Source organism: Crocodylus siamensis, chromosome 1, assembly GCF_052110815.1.
Source record: "Crocodylus siamensis isolate JL-2025a chromosome 1, ASM5211081v1, whole genome shotgun sequence".
Classification (NCBI taxonomy): Eukaryota; Metazoa; Chordata; order Crocodylia; family Crocodylidae; genus Crocodylus; species Crocodylus siamensis.
This window is the reverse complement of record NC_143395.1, coordinates 241,270,080-241,290,167: the sequence shown is the minus strand read 5'-3', so window position 1 is coordinate 241,290,167 and position 20,088 is coordinate 241,270,080. Positions and strand designations below refer to the sequence as shown.

Sequence of the window (20,088 nt, the reverse complement as noted above, 5' to 3'; positions counted from 1 at the left end):
CCAGAATTAGGTCTGCAGCCAGGCATTTTGGTGCCCAGTGCAGATCATATGCTGAGCAACACTTTGTGTGGTACTATATAGCATTACTTCCACTTGATTTGGTGCCCCCTGTGCAAGGGGGCCCAGTGCTAGTGCATCACTAGCACTGGCCTTGCTAGTGATGCACTAGCACTGTACTGATGCACTAGTACTGTGTGGCACAAAAGGCAAAACCAGAGAAGTCTGTTGAAAGGGAGATTTTCTAGTCATAGATTCATAGATTTAGATGCTAGGGTCAGAAGGGACCTCAACAGATCATTGAGTCTGACCCCCTGCCTAGGGAGTCAGACGACTACAGCCAGATGCCTATCCAGCCTTCTCTTAAAGACCCCCAAGGCAGGGGAGAGCACCACCTCCCTTGGAAGCCCATTTCAAACTTTGGCCACCCTTACCATGAAGAAATTTTTGCTGATGTCTAGCCTAAATCTGCTCTTGTCAGTTTGTGACCATTGTTCCTTATTACCCCAAGAGGCGCCCTGGTGAACAGAGCATCTCCGATCCTTTGCTGTAGCCCCCTAATGAATTTGTAGGTGGCCACAAGATCACCTCTCAGCCTTCTCTTGCAGAGGCTGAAAAGGTGCAGATACCTCAGTCTTTCATAGGGCTTGTCCTGTAAGCCCCTAATCACATGGTGATCCTCCTCTGGAGCCTCTCAAGTCTATCAACATCCTTGTTGAAGTATGGTGCCCAAAAGTGGATGCAGTACTCCAACTGTGGTCGGACCAATTCAGTATAGAGGGGAAGTAGCACCTCCTTCGATCTATTCGTCATGCATCTGCTGATGGGTGATAAAGTGCGGTTAGCTTTGGTGACGATTTCGTCACACTGACGACTCATGTTCATCTTGGAGTCCACTATGACTCTGAGATCCCTTTCCACTTCTGTGCTGCTGAGAGGGTCAATTCCTAGCCAGGAGGTGTGCTGGATAGTTTTGCACCCTAGGTGCAGCACTCTACACTTGTCCTTATTGTTCTGCACCTGATTGTGTACCGCCACTTTTCTAACCTGTCCAGATCTGCCTGCAATTGTTCCCTGCCCTCTGCAGTGTGCACTTCACCCCACAATTTAGTATCATCCACAAACTTGGACAGAGTACACTTCACACCCACATCCAAATCACTGATGAAGATATTGAAGAGTACAGGTCCAAGGACCGAACCCTGTGGGACCCCACTGCCCACATCCTTCCAGATTGATACCGACCCATCTACTACTACTCTCTGGGTGTGACTGTTAAGCCAATTTACCATCCACCGGACTGTGTAATCATTTAAGCCACAGCCTCTTAATATATTTATGAGAATAGGAAGAGGAACCATATCGAAGGCCTTGCTGAAGTCCAAGAAAATGACATTCACCTCTACTCCTGTGTGACCCTGTCATAACCCATTTTGTGATACTGTCATAAAATGAAACCAGATTGGTCAGGCATGATCTACCTGCTATGAATCCATGCTGATTTCCCTGATGCATTATTTTTCCTGCTGGACTCCCACAAATATAATCATTCATAATTTATTCAAGATTCATAATCTTTTCAAGATAGTCCTAGAAGTCTAATTTAGCTTTAAAGTTTTATCTTCCAGGGTTCTTAATAGTTGTCTTCCAAGCTATTATAAATGATTCTCATGTTCCTTATAACAACTGATCCTGGAGCCCACATGAGGAGGAGCTAATTTAGATTTAGTCCTTAGCAGTGTGCCATATTCAGTCCAAGAAGTAATATTTGCAGTGTCTCTCTGTAATAGTGAACACAAGGTAATCAGATCCAACATCCTTGAAGCAGAAGAAACCCGCCCCCTGTCTCCCCCAAGAAACCTGCCACTGTAGCATTTAACTTGAAAAGGGGAACCACAAAAATAAGGCTGTTAGGGAGAAATTAAAGCAGGTAGCAGAGAGGGTTAAAAGCTTGCAGCATCTTAAAAGTGCACGAAGTAAATGCATACTACAAAGAAAAGCCAGCACAGACAAATGGTGAAATAAAGCAGGCTACAAGCAGGCAAAAACAAAATAAAATAAAACATAAGTCATTCAAGACATGGAAGTAATGTCCAAATGAGGAATATAGAAAAAAATTATAAACTCTGGCAAGTTTAATGAAAAATAATAAGTAAAACCAAACAAGTATTAAGGAACAACTTGCTAGAGAAGTAAAACATAGCAATGGTATTTCTTTTTAAGAGTCAGGGAGCCTGCCAGGGATTCAGTGGGACCACCGGACAGTCATGTTGTTAAGGGAACTGTCAAATTGGATAAGGCCATTGCAGAGAAACTGGATAAGTTTTTTGCATCAGTCTTCATTTGTTAGGGAGTTTCCCATAGTGGATCCACTCATTATAGGAAACAAATTGGTACAATTGACTAAATCTCAAGTGTCAGTAGAGGAGGTTATAAAGGAAATTGATAAACTAAAGCGTGGCAAATCTCCAGGACCAGATGGTATATACCCAAGAGTCCTGAAGAAGCACAAACTCAAAATTGTAGATCTGCTGTCTTTATTATACAATATATTACTAAAAACAGCCTCTGCACCAAAGGAAGGAGGGAAGACAATGTAGTACCAGTCTTCACAAAGGGCTCTGGGGGGGATTCAGGGAATTACAGACAGTTGAGTCAAACATCTGTTCCCAGCAAATTAGTTGAAACTATAATAAATAAAATAGGTAGGTGAACAGGACTTGCTGAGGAAGATTGTTTTTATAAAGAAAAGTTGTGCCTACTGCCTACTAGAGTTTTGATGGTATCAAGATGAAAATGGATCATAGTGAGGTATGAAGTATGCAGATAACATGAAATTATTCAGGACGGTAAAAATGGAAGTTTACCAAGAGCAGCAAAAGGACTTCACAAAATTGAGTGAAGGGGCAACAAAATAGCAGATGATGTTCAATGTTTCTAAGTGCAAAATGATACATACGGGAAAAAATAACCCAGGATACACCTAGATAAAGATGGGCTGTTAATTTCCTGTTACTAATCAGGAAGGAGATTTTGGAATTATGACACCGAAAACATGAGCCCTGCGTTCAGCAGCAGTCAAAAAGACAAACAGAGTGTTAGGAATTATTAAGAAGGCAATTAAAAACTAAACAGAAGATGTCATTCTGCTACTGCATAAATCCATAGGATGGCCACATCTTGAAGAGTCCACTGAAAATGGACTTGAACCTTAGTGTGATTTATGCCCATGTCCTACTGAACAAGGTCTTCAGAGGTGCTTAGGCTCCAGTAAGAAAAAAAGGGTTAGGGTGCCCTTCTGACACTGAAACTTGGCCTGCAGCATGCTTTCCAGTTTATCCCAATATGGACATGAAGTGTATTTCAGTTTCCCTCTGATGCAGTACCCTCATTCTCACATTTCCTCCTTTCACCAAAATTCTGTTATGCAAGCTCTAACCAGCTCTCCTTTGCCCTCCTAGCCCCTAGATAATCTACATTTTTTTCCTTTTCAGTGTCTCTCGATTTCTATTCCTATATTCAGCTATCTCAAGATTGTGTGAGCACATACAATATTTGCTCAATTCCAAGATGAGGTTCTCCCTTTCCCCACAATTCATCCTGTGGAAAACAAAGCCTCATCTTAGAATTGGGTATCAGACCACTCCAGCTGGGACCTGTGGGGAGCAACTGTGCAGGCAGCCCAGCTTGGTCAGAAACAGCAACAGTTATGAAGGTGGTGGCAGTGGCAATCAGAAGTCAGTGCTGGCCATGTGAAGGAAAGCCATTTTGGGTGGCTGGCTGCATTTGTATGCTACTAGACATAGCTATGAGGGCAGCTCCAGAGCCATTCCTCACCTGCCTCCACCCTGTGTTGCAAGGAGATGGTGGTGGTGCACGGATTCCTCCATCCAGTCTGCTCTCAGCCACTGGGGTAGATAGGGGAGGGAAAAGGAGAGCTGAGCAAGGAAGGAGAAACTTGTACTGCCAATCCTGGATCCCTGCACAGCTGCTCCTTGGGAGGCAGGCAGTGGGCAGTAATGGTTGGGTAGTAGGCACCAGGGGAAAGGGGTGGGGATCAAATGGCCTGCTCCCCACACTACCCAACAGGTGGTGACCTGTCCCCCCTGCCTCTACTTTCCCCCTGGTTGTCTTGTACCTCTGCTTTCCCTACTGCCTGGCCCACTGCTTTTCTGCTGCAATGGTGGTGGTGGTTGGGGGGAAGACAAAAACTTGAACTTATAAAAAATACATAATTTTCCATGTCTACAATATAATTATTTGGGAGCTGTCTTAAATTTAAAGTCATCTTGGATTCTAGTATATGTAGTATTTATCAGTAACTTCAAAATAAGTAGCGATGGGCTATTATTATGTTATCATTTTTATCTGCCTCTCCTGAATTAGGTATTTGACACAACTAACCATTGAACATTTGCAACAGTCCTTAAGTGCATTTTTAGAAAATACTATTTATATCTTAGGTTATACTCTAGCTTACTGGTTCTTAAACTAGAGTTCAGTGAGAACTTGGTAGGGATGCTATGCTGCTACAGCCAGCACAACAGCCTGGAGATAGAAGCAAGGTCCAAGTCAAAAACTTTCCCACATGCCTCAGTTGTTAGGAGACATGGAAAAGCTGAACCAGGGAGTGGCCATGACAGAACCTAGTTTGAGTTTTTCTAATAATCTAAAGCTGGCAACAGCACTTTCTCTCACCGCAGTTCTTCCTGGTCCAGTCCCATATATGCCTCCTGGAAACAGAGGGGTATGGGATGATTCTACCTCTTGACAATGTCTGCAGTAGAGACATCTAGCTCCCCAATTCCATGCTGCCTTTGCTCCATGACCCAGGAGGTGCATATGGGGCTGGACCAAGAACGGCTGTGGCATGAGGGTGTGCACCTGCCTGCTTTAGGTTTATCAGATCACTCTAAAACTGAGGCAGTGCAATACTGGGGGTACTGCCAGGCATGCGTATGTGTGCCACAGCCACTCCTGATCTGGCCAGGCACTTTTACCAGATGGTGGCAACACTGGTACCCTGGCTGGGAAGCACTGAGGTAAGCTGAAGCAGCACAGAATCAACTGGGGCCCTTCCAAATTCAAAAATGTTCTGGAGGGGTGCCCTGACTGTAAAAACTACTGCTTTAGCTATTTCCCTGTGAAGTACTGATGGTTTAGGCAATTGAGATGCAACAAAACTATAGTTCAAACCCCTCCCCTGAGTTGATGAATAGCCTGTTTGTTACTCTAAAATTTTTTTAAAGTTGTAATGAGTTCTTTTTTGCCTCAGGTCAAAGGGCCCTAAGGAGATCTACAGAGAAAAAACCCGATATATACCGACAGTTATACAGATTCTGAATACTTTTACTGTTTATTTTTTTTCCAGAAAGAAAACAGTATAAAGGAAGCTGATTGCATCTTTTAAAAAAGAATGGAATGCAAAGGGATAATATAATATGATTTGAATTTCCTGTTACTACTAATCTTGGCAACCTAATGTATACAACATAAAAAGGAAATCCATTCTTCACTCTTTGCTGTAATAGGTTAAGAGACAGAGCAGAATGGCATAGAAGAGTACAGCTGTGGAAAACCTGAATCAACCATTTTGTGGTTATATGAGTTAATAAAAATAATGCTGCTATAAAGGCCATTTTCTCAATCCTCCTGCTGTTCTATCTTAGGTAAAGATTTCTGCTTAAGGGAATAGGCTTGACATTGTGTTGACGACATTTCTAGGGCCACAGCGAAGACAAAACATTTCTTTTCCTGAAACTACATAACCTGCTCCCTCATCCCACTAGCTTTTTTTATTTATTTATTTTTTAAAGATCCTAGGTTGTTTTTAAGCTCCCCTCTTCTGTGGCACCAGAAACATAGCAAACAACATAAAGGTTGGTTTCATTTGTCAGTCACCAGTATTCCTACATGATGCTGTCAGAAAGGTTGGCTCCAGAGAGTATTAGAGTAACAAGAGGCTTCAAAAATAATAAATCAACAGACATTCTGCAGCCCAAGATTTATATGAATGTCTGACCACTATTAATATTAAAAAGTTAAAGGACCTAAAGTTACTGAAGCTCTTTCCATGGCTTTGATTCTTTAACAGAAAACATAAGTAGTGTCTTACAAGTGGAGGTATTAGCAGACAATGCTAACATTTTGTCTGGCCGTGCATGTGTACATGCAAGTGAGCAGAACTACAGATCATCTAAGACATTAACTTTTGCTCATGGGCTGCATGTAGCAAACACAATCATAGTAAAATGGATTAACGCTAAATCTATAAGAGTAATCTCAGAGATGTGCTGTTGTAATTTCCATTTTGAACTAATCTCAGTAATTTGCTTGTCCTTTTACTCCTTATTTTATGCATGCTCAGTGTTTTAAGAGCAGAATTCTACATACTATACGGTGAGATCTCAACTTAAAAGCCCAAAACAAAAAGAAAACCTTATTTTTTCAAAAACAACATCACAGCTTTCAGGAGTATGCAATAAAGTATTACTACAATGATTTAAAAATAACAGGGCACATCCACACATGCAAGCATGTGCGCTTGCAGTGGCTCAGATAGGGTGGCTATGAAGGGCTGTGGGGTGTGTGGGTAGCTGTGGGTGGATTGTGGGGAAACTGTGTAGGGGGGCTGCTCAGGAGGGGTGGGTCCCCTGCCCCCCATAGAGTGCAGCCCCTTGCACAGCTCATGGACTGCCCCCAAGAAGGTTTACAGCCTCCCCAACAGGGGCCACATGCCCCCTCCAGGGCCCCCCCGCAGGACCCAGATGACCCACCCCCACTTGCTCCCCCAGCCCCCCAGATTGCTGCCTTGCCTAGCCCCATGCCCCGCCAGCTCCTGCAGCCCCCACGATGGCTGCCCCACCCCCTGCTTGCACCCCCAGTTCCCCCCCAATACCTGCCCCACATAGGCCCAGCCTCCTGGCACTTAAAAAAAAAAGCCTGAAACTAACTCACCAGCTGCAGGGGCTCTGGGGCCTCATGGTAGAGCCCCCACCCATGTAGCCCACACTCCCCAATTGCCTCCCCCCACCCAGTCCCGGCAATCTGGGACTCAAAAAAAAAAAAAAAAAAAGCCCTGCACTAAATGGCAGTAGAAGCTGCTGTTGGGGGCACTGAGGTCTTGTGGCAGAGCCCCCACACAGCACAGGGCAATGGGGCCCAGCCCCAGCCACCTGGCACCTGCACTGCCAGGTGGGCAAGCAGCATGCTTCAGCATTGGGGTGAGGGCCAGCCATAGAGATTCTCTGGCTGGCTAGCAGAGTGTCTCTGGAGGACTAAGCCTCCAGTTTTTTCGTTCCTGCACATGCCTCTTGCAGCATCTCAAAGGGCTTTGAGATGCTGCAAGATGCATGTGTGCACTCGTGTGGAAGCATCCACAGGGTGCAGCTAGACAAGACATTTACTGTAAGGCTGCCTAATTGGCTCCGTAGTAAAGCTGCAGTGTCTACACATGCGGCCCTGTTAGGCTGCAGGAAACTAATTAATTCTGCTGTAGGTTACTGTCATGTCTGAGTTTTACCTGTCAGTTAGAGTGCTGATGCCAGCAAAACAAAAGGCCATAATAACTTAGTAAGGATGCAGGCCATAAAGACCCCTGAGCACTAGTAGCCTTTATTTCTTTGCTAAAAGAAGCATTGCAGTTGGAGTTTGTTAAAAGTTTGTTCTCCACACTTAAGGAGCTTGTTGTCTGCAATGATAAGTATTGCAGGTGCCAATCATAAGGTTGACCTTTTGAACCCACTGAGGGCAGCCAGATGAATAATGTATCTGGGTCAAATGAATGGGTATCTAGGTCGCTTGAATATGTATCTAGGTCACTATGTAAGAACGTAATTGGCGGTCAGAAAATATTCACAATTGGCATGAAGTGATTGGTCACTGCTGACTATAACTAAGAGCAGATTCCCACCATTAAGCGGAGAACTCTGAACACACCAAGGAGACAGTCAGCAGATTGGCCACCTGCAGACACCTTCTCCCTGCCAGCTGTTCTTCATTTGGTGTATCTCGTTCACCGGTTCGTCTGATCATTTCGTCAAAGAGCTCTCAGAAGGTTGATCGAAGTGCATTCCCTTATATGAGCTGTTGACCAGTTCTGGGACTATTGAGTCGGGCAGCCGCACCTATCCCAGGCTTTGGCACCAGGGTAGAAAGCAAGGGCTCGGCTTAAGAACCCCGTGAACAGACCCTTCTAGTTTGTTTTTGATTCATACACTGTAACTGAACAAAGCCAGCTATCCTACCTATGCTACAACCATCTGTAGTGTAAGTACAATAAATCTTTGTTATAACTAATACGCTTAAGTGACCTGACTCATCCTCACCGCTAATCCCCACCTGTCCGGTTATCGATCCCTTCTGCGCCAAGCCGGTTGTGCCGACCCAGGCTCGCAGGTCAAGGGCTACGCCGGTTACGTGGTGCAACAGTTACCACTTGTAAAAACAAGTATTATCCCATTTTTTAGTGCACAGCAACATGTATGGACACCAACAAGGCTGGGTGGGACATAAAGATACTTCAGTGCAGGGGCTGCCCGCCACCTAGCTCTATACTGGACCACCCTCATGCCCCAGCCAGCCCCTCCACAGTATGTTGACCCAAATCAGAGCAGCCCTGGGCTGCCAGGCTGACCCCTGAGGTCTCCTGTCTGCCAGGGCTGCTCTGACTCAGCTCAACATGCTGTGGTCCTGAGTACATTTGTAAATGCACTGCCCAGAAGCAATACACTCCAGCATGATGTGCGCTGGAGTTTATTGTGTTGCATTAATTGCACATGTAGATGTGCCCACAGGGTACTGTTCAGATGATCATACGAAATGATGTGATGAATTTTCTTATTTTCTTACAAAAATTCTTAAATGGCCAGACTGAAGTCCTTCTCTATGTTTTAGAATGCCTTCTGGATGAACGGGCGTCCTACCCATGGGTTTGCAAGCACAGGGTTTGCAAGCACACATGCATGCCTGCTGAATACAAGACAAAGGGCTTCTTTACACAGTAAGTTTAGGTGGCTTCTGGAGCTCTTAATCCCAGGATTTGCTGCACATTAACAACTTTTAAATGTCTTAAAGCACTCATTATTCAGCTTACAGTTGTGCCATTTCAGGGCAGGAGTATCACCAATTCACCTAATTTTGTTCCTGTTCCATTACCGTGTGGCCACTTCCCACAGTTATTCTGCCCAAGTTGAAGTCCTCCAGTATTGCAGAATACTGATTTAGGATGATCAGGGACACCAGTGCACAGTGGAGCTTGGTATTTAAAGTTTTCCCCAGGAATGTTCCACAGAGTGAGAGCCATGGCCCCAAAGAGCCTGGTGGCTCCAGTACCTCCCTCTGCCACCTGGGATGGACCTGCTCCTACTTGTGGTGATGCAGAGAGTGGGCAACACTTGAGCTCCAGAGAAAAAAGGGATCTGGTCCCTCAGAGCTCAGGTGGTGCCTGCCTAGCCAGCAGGCTGGCTGGTGGGGTGCAGGGTGGTGGGTGCTGCCTGACCTCTGGAGAGAAAAGAATTGGTCCACTCAGTCTGAGCTTAAGCCTTGACAGCCCTGCTCTCAGTGAGGAGCCACTGCAACTCAACAAGACCAGAGTGCTCCGAGGAAGCAGCTTGGTATCATAGAGCTGCAGCAACTCTGTACTGAGAACAGGGCTGCCAGGTCTGAAGCCTGATCTCAGTGAGGAGCTGTTATGTCTGTTTCAGTGAAACTAGACAGCTCCAGGGATGCTGCTTCCTTAGGTCTTTGTGGTCTCGCTGAACCTGACACAGTGGTGGGCCCACTCTCTGCCCATAGGTGGTGAAAGGCCGGGGCTAACAGGGCTTAACTGCCCCAAACTAATCTTGTGGAGGCTGGCAACAGCAGCCGCACAATGGTGCTGCCATGCCCTGCTGCTATATCACTACCCCCAGCATCTCCATTGTGTGTTCCTTTGCCTCTGTACACAGCACAAGTGCCCCCAACCCCCAGATAATATTTTCTCCTGTCGCCTATGTAGACTCTGCCTGGAGGGGCAGCGAATGGGTCCTGGTCATCAAGCCTCTAGGGGCAAGTCACAGCTGTGCAGATGAAGGACAGTCAGATCAGATCTTTCACTTTACCGTGTGGCTGCTCCACTAAACTGAATGAACAACACTAAGTAAATTAACATTTGTTTGGCTTTCAGCTTAAGGTCTACAAAGTTCTTAAGGTAACACCGAGTTGGGCTGTGACAGAACCAACTGACAAGCACAGCGTTACCCTGGGAACCTGAGAAAGGCTCCTTAGTTGAGATGAACTCCCTAGACAAGGGTCATCATATCAGCAGTCAATTAAATCATTAGTTAATTAAATATGTAACAGGGAACCAGGACTTGGATATCAGAATACAGCAATAGGAGTACTAGGCCTGAGCATAACTAAACAATTGCACCACACATGTACAGCATGACACAATTTTGGGATCAAATCCCATTGGTGCCATTTCTACTTGTCAGTGCTAGGGAAGATAGATGGCCAGAAGACAAGAATGAATTTTCCAGTCAGTGTAGGCAAAGAGCATTGTGCTTCAACTCTACAGAAGAAATTGTTTTCCTGTCTTTCTATAGTGCCCCATTCCTTAAAAAACACATTGAACTCAACTAGAACTTTTCTCTTTTCTCTTGTCTTCTACTGTCCAGTGTTAATTTTATTTGGAGAAAAAAGGCCCCTTGCAGATGTTGCAATTAAGATGCATTTAACCAGCTAACTGCACAATAAATAGTAAACCTGGCACATAGTTAAGGAATTAAAGGTGCCACAAAACAGGGTCTTCAGTGTGGTCCTGGGAACGGGTCAGAAAATCACCTTTGTCCATTCCAGCCCCCAAACCATATGGGAGTCTTCAACTGGCCCCAGTGTGGTACTAAACCTGGGACCAAGCAGGAGTCTGGAACCTTCAAAATTCCCATCAGTCGAGAACATTTTAAAAGCAGTTTTTTTTCCCCCAGTACAACCTAGTTGAGTCAGGAACACCCCAGAAAAATGCATTTGCCGCTATCATTAATAATAAAGACTGACCGTCTTAGTCTTTCATTGAGGCTAAATCTTCATTTGATGAGACACAATGATCCAAAAATAGAATAAACCAAAGAAGGATTGATTTTGTTAGCCACTGTTAGTTAAGTTTGGATTTTGAAAAACCAACACTTTGATAGTATCATAGTGCTTAGGGTCAGAAAGGACCTAAACAGATCATCAGGTCTGACCCCCTGTTCCAGGCAGGAACAAGTGCTGGGATCATATTACTCCAGCCAAATATTTGTCCAGGCTCCTCTTGAAGACCCCCAAGGTAGGAGAGAGTACTACCTCACTCGGGAGTCCATTCCAGAGCCTGGCAGTCCTAACTGTAAAGTAATGTCTCTTGATATCTAGCCAGAACCTTCTTTTTAACAATTTGTGGCCATTTTTCCTAGTAACCCCGAGTACTGCCCGGGGAAACAGAGCCTCACCCAATTCCCACTGGTCCCCCCTCATGAGTTTGTAAATGGCCACCAGATCCTCTCTCAGCCTTCTCTTGTGGAGGCTGAATAGGTTCAGGCCCTTTACCCTCTCTTTGTAGGGCCTGACCTTTACCTTCTCTTTGTAGGGCCTGACCTGCTGCCCCTTGACCATCTGAGTGGCCCTCCTCTGGACCCTGTCAATGCTAGCCACATCCCTCTTGAAGTGCGGCGCCCAGAACTGGACACAGTACTCCAACTGTGGCCTGAACAGTGCCACGTAGAGGGGAAGGATCACCTCCCTGGACCTGCTTGTGACGCATCTGTAGACAAAGTGCGGTTAGCCTTACTGACCGCTTCCTCGCATTGGCAGCTCATGTTCATCCTGGAGTCAACAATGAGTCCAAGATCCTTTCTGCCACTGTGTTGACAAGAAGGGTATTCCCCAGCCTATAGGTGTGTTGCTGGTTCCTTCTCCCTAGATGCAACACCTTGCACTTGTCTGCATTGAATTCCAGCCTATTCTCATCCGTCCAAATATGTTGAACAGTACAGGCCCCAGGACCAAGCCCTGGGGTACTCCACTGCCCACATCCCTCCAGGTCAAAAATGACCCATCCACCACCAGTCCCTGGGTGCAACTATCTAGTCAATTTGCCACCCATCTGACTGTGTAGGCACCTAGTTTTTTTGTGAGCATGTGGTGGGAAACCATGTCAAAGGCCTTCTTAAAGTTCAGGAAGACAACATCCACCCTGACACCCCCATCCAGGGACTTTGTGACCTGATCATAAAAAGAAACCAGGTTAGTCAGGCAGGACCTGCCCTCAATGAACCCATGTTGGTTGCCCCTGAGCATTACCTCCCCTGCTGGGCCCTGGCAGATGTGCTCCTTGATAATTTTCTCAAAGGTCTTCCCAATGACTGATGTAAGACTGACTGGCCTATAATTGCTGGGGTCCTCCTTTCTCTTCTTCTTGTAAATGGGGACCACATTGGCCCTTTTCCAAATCTCTGGTACCTGGCCAGTGCCCCATAAGCGCTCATAGATTCATGCCAGGGGCCCTGCTATGACCCCCGCCAATTCCCTCAGCACCCTTGGGTGAAGAGCATCTGTACCTACTGATTTAAACATGTCCAGCCCCTCCAAAAGTTCCCTAACTAGGCTGTCCCTGACCCTAGGCATGGCGGTGCCTCCCCTGGGTCCATCCACAATTCTAGTTGGGGAGATGTCCCAGTCCCTGTTCAGGAATATGGAGGCAAAGAATTTGTTAAATAGTTCAGCTTTTTCATTTGCCGCAATCACTAGGTTGCCAAGCCTATCCTGTAGGGGCCCCACATTACCCAGTGCCTTCTTCTTACTTCCTGTGTATTTGAAAAGGGACTTTTTATTATCCTTAATTCTGGTTGTTAGCCTTAGCTCCATCTCTGCCTTGGCCTTCCTAACAGCCTCCCTGCAGTCCCAAGTAATGAAGGCGTAATCCTCCTTGCCTTCGCTTTGACTCGTATCTTATTTTATCTGAACTCCAAAATTTCTGGAGCACCAGTGAAGTTGGAAATATCACCTGTACTTGGCTCATTATGATTGTCTATCTGCTAGTTCTGCCCATCTGAAATGAACTTAAAATTTTAAAGTCTTGTGTCTCTCTCTCATATACTTTTTTAGGTTAGTGTTTGACTTTCAAGCACTTGTCAAAACCTTATTGTGCTGAATATAGGGAAAGACAGCAAAGTTGTGGCTGCTGTGGGAACAGTATTTCAAAACATCCTGACCCTTGCATTATTAAAATCTCAACACCTTTTACTAGATCCCAATCATTGTTCAATACACAAACTCTGATACATTGAGTGCATGACTGACAACACTTACATACATATTTAACTTTCCTATATGAAATTGATATGGTACCATGAAACTGTCAGCGGGGCCTACTGCTTACAAAATAATTAACGCTCTGCCTATGACTTTTTATGTATTTTGGAGACTATTTATACTCTAGGAATAAAAAGTAAAGAAAGATCCATTCTTCTGATTTAATGAACTTCTGGTGGACAAGTTAGGCCTGTCACAAGTACAGTTTTATTTCCTTTGGAAAACATCTTTGCTGATACAGATCCTCCTGCTTTTAAGGGCCTCCGTAATATTATCATCACAAGAAAAACTGACAATAACGAAGTCCATTTGCTGGCATAGGAAACTCATTGAAAAAACAGGCTGGCCATCAATAGTACTGCATGTGTAAGACTAAGACTTCAGCTAATAACGTTCCAAATTCAGCTTTTACTTTCACATAAGCAACCCTAGGATAGACCTTGTCTCTTCTATGTCTGCAAAAGACCATGTAAATCACAGGTGCTTTAGCTACATTAAATAGTAATTACAGTTTGGCTACTGACCTAAATTAGAGTTGTAAATGGTAATTTAGGGTAGAATTTAATCTTGCGTGAATTATAGTGACCACCATTAAAAATCTTTACAAATTCCTTTGCAAGTAATTAATGGTATTACAATATTTATTGGGTATCAAATAAAGAATATTAAGGTAATCGGTTTATAAGCATAAAATACCACAGATTTTAATAGGAATCATTGTATGTATATGCACCAGTGGAGATTTTAATATGGTCTCTTCTCTTAATTAAAATGGTGACATACAGTAAATGTCTCATTTCCACAGATACTATGAAATCCCACAAGTTATCATAAATTTTCATAAAAGCATTTTTTGAACAACATTACAGATTTTCCAAAATTCCCTAGTAAATGTCAGTAGATCCCTATGAGCATTTTTGCACAGGTTTGGGATGGCACCAGGCAGTTTAGTTAGCAAGTCATGCTAATTAAAAGCACATATGAGTCACATGTATCAGCATCCCCCCACTGAAAAAATGGTGGCGGGGCACTTTGAACTAAAGCTTATTGAACATATTTTATTTCAAAGTGCCCCACCACCATTTTTTCAGCATGGGGATGCAGATACAAGTGACATGGAAGACTGCAAGAGCACGCCAACTTCTGTACTCCAGCAGACTCAATGAATTGAGTCTGTTCTGATGTACTGGATTTCCAGTGCAATGGAACAGCTCTCCACATATGTATAGGAGTCCTATGTTACTGAACTAAAGTGTGATACTACTGTATGTGGGTTTTACTTCATTAAATGAGGCCATTTTTTCAATATTTTGTGATATTCTATTACCATAACATTAGTTTTTTTCATGAAAATTCTTTCAATGATTGTGCACTGTATATAATATAAAGTATAAATAAAAGTAAGTAGTCTAAGCTTTATGAGTCCCTAGTAGTGATGTTTATCTACTTTTATTGCATGAATATGATCTCGCATTGGAATTTTCTAGTTAACATATTTACATTCTTTTGGATCCTGTTTAATTTCAGCAATGCAGTGTTTTAGACTCATTACTAACTTCCGACATTAGCTGACACTTTTGAGATGGTGTTTAAGGCCTTACAATTCTGGTGATTTTTAAAGTATACTAACTCATTATGTGTGGATGTAGCATATCACCACTGATTTCCAATTAATATGAAAAATTGATCAGACCCATTGTTCAGTAAAATACGTTTGAACAGATATAGTAACTGTGGTCTATGCATGCATTGGCTTGTAAAAGCCATTAGTTCAGAAGCAGAGCAGATAATTGAAAGTTTAACTCCTGAGCTTCCTAAACTTGCTTATTTCTAGTCAGTAATATAGTGTTTCCAATATCACTTGTCTCTCAATTATGTGGAACTGATTACTAATGTTATTTGATTATCTGCGTAGGTGGCATTATTAGAGCATAGCAGAATACCTTTGGGGAGAGAATAGAAATAAAATCTTTTCATGCGCTATCACTTATAAATCACATCTAAAGCACTTAGAATACTAAAATGTTGATTTACTTTCAAGTGCCCTGATTTTCCCTTCACTGCACACGTGTAATTCCCATTTAGCATCAGTGATGGTTATGCTTGAGTTTCAAAGGGAGAATAAATCCCAAATTATGCAGCTTTCTCAACTGAACATTAGAGACATGATGGCCTCTCTTTACCAGAGCTACCATCTAGCTATTGCTCTGGGAAATACTGCTAATAATTGCTGAGGTAGTTATTGTGGACTAGATTTTCCTGTCCCTTGATAAATCCTGTGGGAAAAATGCCTATTTACCAAATTCTTCCATTGGGAATCAATGCTATGTCTTTGTGAAAGCCACAGCTTGTCCACTACTTAAATATAATGATCCTATGGAATATTTTAGAGACGTGAATGATTTTCATCAGTTCTACAGCTGGTTGGTAAGGGAATTCTGATAAATCCAATCTGTCTGGTCTTCTTTCACCTGAACAAATATCTTCTTCCTTGGAGGTCACTGAAAAAAGTGATACCTTCTGGGCTTGTGTAGTTTTTTCATCACAATTCCTATTCAATGTCAGAGAATCATATCTTCCACAACTCTTATACATGCTGTGCCCCATTCTACTCTGGAATCTCAGGAAGGGTTTGCAAGGGATGGTATCATGGAGATTTCTGATCCTTTCTTCCAGTGCAAGAAAGGCAGATTTATGTCTGATGGATGATGGGTTCCTTTTAACATCCCAGAAGAAGTAGGGTAATGATTGACTTACAATTCTATTGAGGCTTCACCCAATGCCTTGCTTGTACAGCTTTGCCACATTGTGCACTGTGCCAGGACTAATGCAATATTAAAAATACATCTAGCAATTCCGATCTTTTTTGGCATATTGGCATCATAGGCCATGTGTAGATGAAATGAGAGGCATGTGTGCATGACACTTTAAGGCAGGCTAAATGCTTTTGCACTGCTTTAATAGTGTTGGTGTTTGCATGCCTCAGCAGCTTATTGCACATTAATTCCAGCTGCTGTAGTAAATTTGGCGGCATAATGTGCCTTAAATGACTTGGAGCACAGCAAACTAAAACTCCTTCAAGGTGTCTTAGTTTGCTGCCCCTACAGCCGCAGAGCAAAGCACAGGATCTGTGCAGCTCCATGGCTCCGTAGATAGCCCTGCAGGAGACCTGGCAGCAGCCTGGGAAAGGTGGCTGTGCTCAAGAAAAGCAGTGAGCCTGATCTTTCTCCACGCCCAGAGCCTGCCTGCCTAAACTGTGTGGGGGCCTGGTGCTTCCCTCTGCAGCTGCAGTGCCCCTTGGGACTGCCTGAGCTGGATGCCTGTGGGCAGGTGCTGTTTGGGGGGGGGGCACTGCTGCCATGGAGGTAAACACTAGCCCCCCCTCCCTGCAGCCTGGGGACCACTCCATCTGCGGGCAGTTCACCTTCCCTTCCCCGCTGGAGAAGCAGGTAAGTCAGTGGGGTGTGTGAACGACACAGGGGTTTAATCAGCCCTAAATTAAAGTGGTGTTTTTTAAAACCCACCACTTCAATTTAGGGCCCCGTTTTGCTACACATGCCTATATACTTTACTAAACCAATTTATCTCACAGAACTTATTAATTCATTATCTTAGTGTTATTTAAGTTCTCCTGTGTCCTGTCCCAGAGACTTAGATAAAAGGAAAGTAAAAACAATTCACTCCTTCTGCAACATTTCTGAATCAAAATGCCTGGGGAAGAGGATCTCTATATTTGTGGTTTTGCATATTTCTATACAGCGGTTGGTAGCATATGACCCAGAGAGCCACTGGATCTGGTCTGTGGAACCAGAGGGCTTTGTCTATGTCTGTGCCTGTACTGAGATAAAATGAACTGTGTCCACACCAATGCCACCTCTTCTTGCCCCCCTTCCCTCTCCTCTAGGCTGAATGAAGCCCCCCTCCAGAGGAGGGATGCACATGGCTCAGCTGGGATTGGGGAGGAGGAGTGAGGAGAAGGAGCAGTATGGGAGCAACTTTCAGTTCCCCAGCCCCAGCTTCCAGGTGGAAGCTGCATTCACACCACAACCAGGGAAAGGAGGAGTTGGGAGGAACGATAACTGTGCAGGCATAGCTCCCAGCCACAGAATCGCTGCTACGCCTCCTCCCTTTGCCCATCTCCCCTCACTTAACCCAACCCGCTGATTAGTACCAATCTTCCTCCCATATGGATTAAAAATTGTCAGGAGGGGAACTATGGGATTGTCTGCAGCAGGATCCCCTTAGCCCATGAACACTTCTCACTATAAACAGCATTCATTTGGAACTTTGCAGGTGTTTTGGGAAAGACGCATAGGTGAATGTCAAAAGGGCAAGTTAAAATAATTTAAAGTGGCATTACCTTCATGGTGACCATAGGGTTTACCTGTGGGAGTTTTTCTGATACAAGGTTACATTCTCTTAATTAAAATGGTGACATACAGTAAATGTCTCATTTCCACAGATACTATGAAATCCCACAAGTTATCATAAATTTTCATAAAAGCATTTTTTGAACAATATTACAGATTTTCCAAAATTCCCTAGTAAATGTCAGTAGATCCCTATGAGCATTTTTGAGCAGAATACTCTTATCTTCAGTGGGAAGTTCTGTTTCAAATCTCAGCACCATAATTTAGCTCTTAGTGCGAACAGCTGTGCATAATTTGGCACCCTAAGTCAGTGGAGGCCGGGTGTAGATGGAGGCATGAGTGGCCCCAAGAACTGAGTACATGGGTTTTCAGAATTAGGACCTTAAAATGACATTTTGATATACTGGCAGACTCTTCAACAAGGGACAGGACACAGGAGAAGTTAAATAACACTAAGATAATGAATTAATAAGTTCTGTGAGACAAACAAGATTTGATCAAATGTTCATCCATGGCATAAGATGTCTTATCTTGATAATAGTGCATCCATTGGTTAACAATTTCTGTGTACTTTTAATCAGGGGCTGGTCCCTGAGACATGAACAATACATCTCAAAGAGGAAGTATGTTACCTTGAAGTAAAGTAACATACTCCCCACTTCCCCCAGTATACAGTTGTGGACACCCTAATTACCTCTCCTTCTAGCTTGGGAAGCAACATCACCAGGCCTATCTTGGATAAGCATTTGATGCACAAGCCAGTCCCAGGCAGTGTTCCCTGAACTATTACCTCTGTATGCTACTGCCCGCACAGGAACTAGTAAAACTGCATTATTGTGCTGCTGTATCTGTGCTAATTAGGCCTACAACACCTCTTCCCCTCCTCTCAGCAGTGCTAATTAGTCCACAGTGCTACAACTAAAGTGGCTATATTGCTTTCCATGTAAGATGTAGCATGTGCTGCACTGCAGGAGAATTTAGGTGGTGGCAGATTCCTAGCCCCATATATATCCATGCTTGCCATAAATGTATGGAATACATAACCAATGGCAACAAAAAATTGCTATTAAAATAGTATTATGGACTAGTGGAGCTAGAATAACCTCCTTTATCAGAAAGATATTAACATAGTTTTCTTAAGTTTTCTCTTTTGCAGATTTAAAATCCTCAAGTTAAAACCAAAACATCTTTCCAGCCCCTGCCCCCTGCTTTTCTTATCATTAGTATTGAATATTGAGTCAGTGTTTTTGTACTTCTAAATACAGATACACATTTTACAGCTTAAGCAGCAATTCTATGAATACTTTATAACCTGTGACTAACATGTAATCATGGTAGCATCCATGCATTTATGGTAAAAGGGAGATGTGTTTAAACACTGGTTACTGATAATGGCATCCTAAATATTGGTGCCAAGTGTCTTCTATGTAAATTTACAGCCAAAGGCAAAATGATCCCATCTTGAGGGAAATTAAATTGTCCCTAAATACAAGAACTTCTGGAAACTATAAGAAGGAGACAGTTCTCTGACAATCAGATAGATTAATAGTGAAATAATAAATTAAACATAAACCACAAATCCCAGCTGTCTATGTTCTAATGGTCACTGAGGGACTTTGCAGAGAGTCTTAACATCTGGTGCAAAGGGGGCAAATAGAAACTGGTGAATCCAAATTCACTCATTTATCTGTAGTCTGAATGTAAATGGCAAAATTATTACACTGGCCTTTCACCTCTGAAAATAGTGGGCTTGCATCTGGCTCAGGTTGTATGTGAGGCAAGAACTGGTTTAAAACTTAATCTTAGAATAATCTTTAAAATTTAAATTATCTTAGATAATGCCACACTACAACAGTTTAGGCATCACACAATAGGAATTTTGCATAAAAACAGACATTTAAAACTCTATATTAGACAAGAAATATGGCTATTTTGCTCCTATGTTCCTTCCAGGTCAGATGAAAGGACCAACCATTAAATCCTGGGAAAGGAGTCCTGGAAAACGTTGTATAACAGTTGGTTCTCTTCAGTGTATTATCAGTTTATCCCCTTTCAAATGAAAATTGCTATGCTTGAAAGCACAAAGTTGCAATTTAGAAAACTGATGCCACAGCATACACAAATAATGACCTCCAAACCAATAAAAATGTAAATCCAAATTTAACGGGAGATTAAATACACTGGGAAATTAACATTAGATCAACAATTTGATCTTGCATACAATATCATTTATTACTCTCTTGCGTTATTTGGCAATAGAAATGTGTATAAGAGCTTGTCTGACTATTTATCTAGAATTGTGCCCACTAGAATTGTAATATTTAAAGACACTCCTTTTTTGTTTAATTTTTAAACATGAACTATAAAATGTTCATTTATCCATACCTTCATT

General features: G+C 43.2%; 1 protein-coding gene across 1 annotated transcript in view; it reads right to left on the bottom strand.

The window, feature by feature from the left end:
* ROBO1 (roundabout guidance receptor 1) overlaps window positions 1–20,088 on the bottom strand; it is a 796,429-nt gene that overhangs the window by 694,230 nt on the left and 82,111 nt on the right. The gene's annotated exons all lie outside the window — the stretch shown is intronic.